This window comes from Gambusia affinis, linkage group LG02, assembly GCF_019740435.1.
Source record: "Gambusia affinis linkage group LG02, SWU_Gaff_1.0, whole genome shotgun sequence".
NCBI classification, from domain to species: domain Eukaryota; kingdom Metazoa; phylum Chordata; class Actinopteri; order Cyprinodontiformes; family Poeciliidae; genus Gambusia; species Gambusia affinis.
In genome coordinates, this window is record NC_057869.1 from 10,279,524 (window position 1) to 10,285,523 (window position 6,000).

Sequence of the window (6,000 nt, forward strand, 5' to 3'; positions counted from 1 at the left end):
TAAATTAGCACATGATGGGCAATCACACCAGATACATATCATACCTTCCTTTAATAGATCTGTGTCCATGTACATTTCAAATTGAACCTGGCCATAAGGTTGCAATCCTCGCACCATTGAGTAGTTACTCTCAAAAAATACATTTGGGACCAAATGTGCCACAATACAGCTGGCTATTCTTCCACACATTTTGTTTTCTTCTCTATATTTTTCTTTTAATGAGATGTAAAGCAGAGATTGTTTGTTGGTTCAGTGAGACAATGTGATAAATATTAGAGGCGGTTTTGGTTGTCTTCTGCTTTAAAATTTCACCGTTTCTTTGATCCTGACTATTTTTTTCATAAGAATCCGTTTACAAGAAGTGACATGTGAGACTCACCAAACAACCATCACTTTTTTTTTGTTCTCTCTGTCATTAATCCTGCTTCACAAGCTCCCTCTGTCTCTCATGTGCGCACACCCTTACACAACCACACGTAGCCACACAATGTAATCGCAATCAAGAGTTCAGCGTGTGTAAATGTCAGGTCATTAGTGGGCTCCAGTCTCCTCTCGTCTAATTGGACTTTGGTAAATATAGCCTCTCAGCATTGATTCTTGCATATCCTGTGCTTTCACTTCCTCTCTTCACATTTTTAACTAAGGAGAGCGTTGTCATTGATCATCAATAATTTATTTTGCATTTGTTTGTCACTTTCAAACTGTCACTGGATTGTATTTATTTGCAAGATACAGATTTTAATATTTTTGTTTTTTGCCATTTTATTATCACTGGACAGAGGGAAGAAGTTGATTTTGTCAGCAAGGTTTGAAAGATTCCAAACTTGACTTAGATTCACACACTGAGGACTGGACTTGGATTTGAGGTCTTGATTTATGACAGTCAAACTGTCATGGCGACATACGGATAGCACATATAAAGTCTTGGCAAGGTTTCTTGACAGTATGTGCCTGCAAAAGGAATTGATCGCATTTCCTAAATTTTTCTGTTTTTATTCTATACTACCATTAAGTAGCAGAGGTATTTCCGATTTAAAAGCTGCATTTTGAATGAATTTTCAAAATTAAAAGCACTTACAGTTTGATTCAAAAATTTAATATTCTAAATAAACCGGTGTTATTCCACTTCACCTCTTGTCTTTAAACATATCTGCATATTTATCTTTTTAATGGGGTAATTATTGTGCATTATGAATTTCTCTCTTAAAAATTATTCACAGCAGTTAATTATTATTTTTTTCATGTTGCACTTTGGATTAAAATTTAAAGTTGGTAAATATTAAAATTAGGCCTCAGGATAATGATATGAATTCATAATGTGCAGTAATTATCTGTTTTAGGTAGGCTGCATAGCTTAAATCCAATGTGAAAATGTATATTGCAGGTATGGAAGACTTGTAACCTGCCTGGGCCTTCTCGCTCAGAGACTTTGGGCTTGATTTGCTCTTGGGGGGGGAAAAATAATTGTGAACAACTCTGCTGAACACTCAAACATTTCGGGAAAAGATACAAGGAGGACACAAACAGCAGGGAGGAACTCGCTGGGTGCATCCAAGCCAAACACATCAGTTATGTGACATGAGCTGTAACCCTTTCGCTTTTGGGAAGCTTGTAAAAAGACTTTAAAGTCAGTAAATAGAAAATAGCTGTTTTCCATGGATCAGTTAGTATTTGAGGCTTTGACTTTTACTCCCTCATTGCTCCTTCTACTTCCCTGGCTTCAACTCTTTTGTCTAATGACCCACAGCATCCAATTTCAACCTTGCAGAAGCCTTTCCTACTGTATGCTGTAAGGAGATCTTGCAGCACATGAAAAGGGAACAGTCAAATAATTTGCGGGATCATGTAAATTACAGTCTGCCCCGGATGTGCATCACATCGTTAGACATTAAAAAAATGCTTTCCAGCAATTTCAGTGGTTGAAGCATATAACTAATATATCTATAAGTATGGCGCAGTTTTATAGATGTAAAACATTTTAATCAGTCGGATAAAACACATAAGAGATCATTTCTTTAGCATTCAATTATTACCCAATTTTGCAGTTTCATAAAAGAAAAGTAAAATACAGAGGCAGATATGCACCAAGCAGATTAAATTATAGACTGAGAAGAAAATTCCACTTAAGCCAGAATTACGGGATTTGTAGTCTCCATGCTGCGAGCACTCATCTCTCAGCTTTTGTGACGACAGCTACCAAGAGGGGGCACAATTGTAAAGGACTGCGGAAACACCAGTGTGGTTCCTGTAAGTGGCGAAGTGTGTGTGGATAAGATTGTGAGGAAGAGTGTGTGGGTGTCACGGCACAATCACACAGTGACAACGACTTTTTGTAACTAAGTGAGTGAGTTATTGGGCACGACAGGAGGTTCTTTACATGCTAAAGAACAGATTGTATCTGTTAACACCTGCCACTGCCCGAGACATTATTACACCTGAACAGGCACAGCTAATTATCGAATCGGGTGGGCGGTTGGGTAAAAGAAGACAAACCTGCATAAGTTGGAGGAGCATGTGAAAAAGGTAGTGAAGCAAGTGTAATTTTCATGCCTTACATATAGATTTGTCGCTGGGCAATTCATTTGAGGGCCAAAATGGAAATGATGTCAAGCAAAACCTTTTTATGTATGGATTTATAAGCTGTAGTTTCAGATGGTACAAAGCAGTAAACACAAAGTAAAATGCAAACACAGATGGAATAGTAATCACAATAAATTATTCAACATTCACAAAAATGGCTACATTTGCATATCTGACAGAAATCACTAAACCAATCTCAGGAAGAGTGGGTAACTAGTTTGAATGTTAATATACAAGCTAAGGAAAACTCAACACATTGCAAGACAGCAATCTCCTTAAATTTTTTTTAGGAATCATTTGAGTTTTTTCTTTCAGTTCTAAAGCAGTGTTGTGTGTCTGTACTTGGTGAATACATTATTTTGTGTGACTGAGAACTGAAAAAGAGGACATTTGCACTGTATTGCACCAAACACAGACTTCAAGACAAATAAAATAATTAAGTTCCAAGCTTTAGCTCGACTTTTATTAGGCCACTTGCACATATGTGGTGGGGTACATGTGAACAGGATTTCTGTCTGAGGGAAAAGCAAGCACACTTCCAAATTTTGCACTTAAGCATCTGCGAGTTCAAATGTCGCTTTATATAAAAAAAAAATCTTCTGGCATCATATTTAGCCATCTCAAGAGAAGTCTGCAGCTTTTGCAGCTCCCCACTTCCCACACTAATGGAGAGACTTTTCAGACTAAGAACAAAAAAGGTTGAGTGGGCTGCTGTGAGTGTGCTCGCTTAGTGGTCAAATAAAAAAAGTCAAATTAAATCAAAGAACAAAAAGAAAAGAATTAAAATTAACTTTGTTAAAATACATGAAAACATGTGTTTTAAGTCAAAAGTGGGAACCTTTTCCTTTTTTTCAACAGTTCAGTGTGTTTGAGGAACTAAAAAAAAAGTCTGAAAATTTCAGCAACATTTCTCCAAGACATAATAGAAAGACAAAACTACTAAGGTTGGTTTCCTTACATTTTTCCTGGTGAAGCTACTGCTGCACTGATTGTGGGTTCAACTTGAAGAAATTGCAGTAAACCAGTTTGCATTTGTAGCAAATTCTCTGAAGCAAACTGTAATTTTTGAAGTAACGTTTGTAATTTGACAAAACTGCTATATTTTTTTCAAATCCTATGATTGTTGATTTATCCATGGCTAACTGAATCAAATGTTATGCATGAACATTGTTCAGTGTGGTTAAGGGTTTAGTTTCCAACCAACAGTTAGTGATAGGTAAGGAGGCAAGACAGATTTGGATGAATAGTCTGAATTTGAACCAACCACTGGAAACCATGTATGTTTGTTCCTTTTACTTTGTCAGCAAAAGAGCCCACAGTGGAAAATGCTTACCACACATTGTGGTTTGATGATGATTAACAGCATTGCTCAGAGAACATCAAGCCTTGTTCAGAAAATCTCCTCTGTATATTTCAGATACACAACATTTAGACCCATGATAATATTTGAGACTTTTGTATCGGATGAATTGTAAAGCATTTCATAAACCTAGCAGGAACTGTGGCTCATTTCTTTATTGTCATCAACTAACATACCACCTAGCATGTTTAACAAGACAGAAACCTATGTGTGAAATTGTAAAGGGTACCCCAAACTTCCCAAGCTCTCTCAGGCCTGGCACAAACCTTTAGACAAACAAAAGAAATGTTCCAGAGCAGCAATAGAGCAATGCCAAATAGACATCAGCAAAGAAGGAGGGGAGAGAGCAGCCTCCCAGGTAAGCTTCTATTATAGAAGAGTCCCAAGTCCTGACTGGCCCTTTCAAATTCTTCTCTGTCCAATTATTTCTGGAGTTCACAAATTGGCACCAACCTGCATTCTGTCCACTTGAGGAAAAACAGAGAAAGGGGACAAAGAAAGACAGCTAAACACACACAGCCAACCAGACCTGTAACACGCCTCTACATTTTGGTATTTTTAGAGTTTAGAATTGTCATTGGATGAATTGCAAAGCATGTCCTGCAGAATGATGGGCCATTGCCCATTGTGTGTGTGCAAAAATATATTCAGTTATACAGAGGTATTTTTAGATCACTACAAAACAATACTGGAAATTGTCATTTTAAAAATATTCAAATGTTCAATTACTGTACTTGAAAAATATATGAATAAAGTATAGAAAACATACAATTTAGTGATAGTACTCCAACTACTGTGTAATTAAGCAAAATTGTTTATCTTTCATAATATGAGCACACTTTGGTCCCCACAGTACCAAACTGATTGTTGTCATCATCTAATATCTACAACCAGTATGATAATGAGAAAAAGTCATAAAGCTCAAATTATCTCAAATTGTTGTCTTGAACATGATCATGAGCTCACTTTACTCCAGAATCAACGTCATGGATGTGCAGTCATCATGCAGCTGCATGATGCTATCATGTCAACATGAAACAAAAATTCTCTGAAGAATTGCTGTGGCACCATGTTGATTATATTATATATCTATGCAATGAAGAACTAAGGCAGTTCTGAAGGCAAAGAGGTTTCCAACTCTGTACTAGTGAGGTATAACTATAATAAAGCAGTTCTTCTGTAGCCATGCTGCAGATAGAATTACTTTGCAAACAGTCAAGTGTTCATTCATTTAGAGCCATATTGAACCAAGATGGAGCTCAGACTTCCTCATTTGTCTGCAAGCGAACATTTTACCTTTCTTAGGTTACATGGGTTTTATATATTAGCGCTTGTTTTTCCTCAATATTGCTTCTGTGATTGTTAAGGGCCTTTGTTTGAAGCTTTTAGGAAAATACAGCAAAAAGAACAAAGAAAGGGAGGTGATAAAGAAAAAAAAACTGCTTTCAGTTGAACCATGTTTTTATTTTATGTTAGCCTTCCTTTTGCCAAGTGATTCTTGTTTAGCAGCTCTGATTTTTAAATTGCTCTAAACTAAGACTTGGTCACTTCGATTGCTAACCTTAATTATTAGATAGGGCAATAAATTTACCCTTCCTTCTCTAACCCACCTCCCTTGCTTAGCTTGATTTGCAACCTAGTCAACCTGAAAAATGCATTGGTTGCTTTTGTTGAATGCAGCATGATAGTGTAGCAATGCACTAGATGAGTGGCATCAGTTTTGCTTGTATGAAAATACCCTTGGAAGTGGTGTGTATTTATGTAGAGCTGTTATACATCTCAACCCCAGGAATATGAAGCTTATGGGATTGCAGATATTAGTCTAACTGTATTTCTATTTGACAGCAGGAACTCAGACATATTATATAAATGACTCCCAGCCTTGCAAAACATATTACAGTGACTACAGGCTTTGGTATTGCTATGCAGCCTAATTGCTTGCACCAACAGGACTATTGTTCTGACACTGACATAGCCGTTACTTGATTATTAGATGTGCTATCCCATATCAAATCAATAAGGTATCATTATATTGCAAATTGCACAAGATAAAGGTTGTG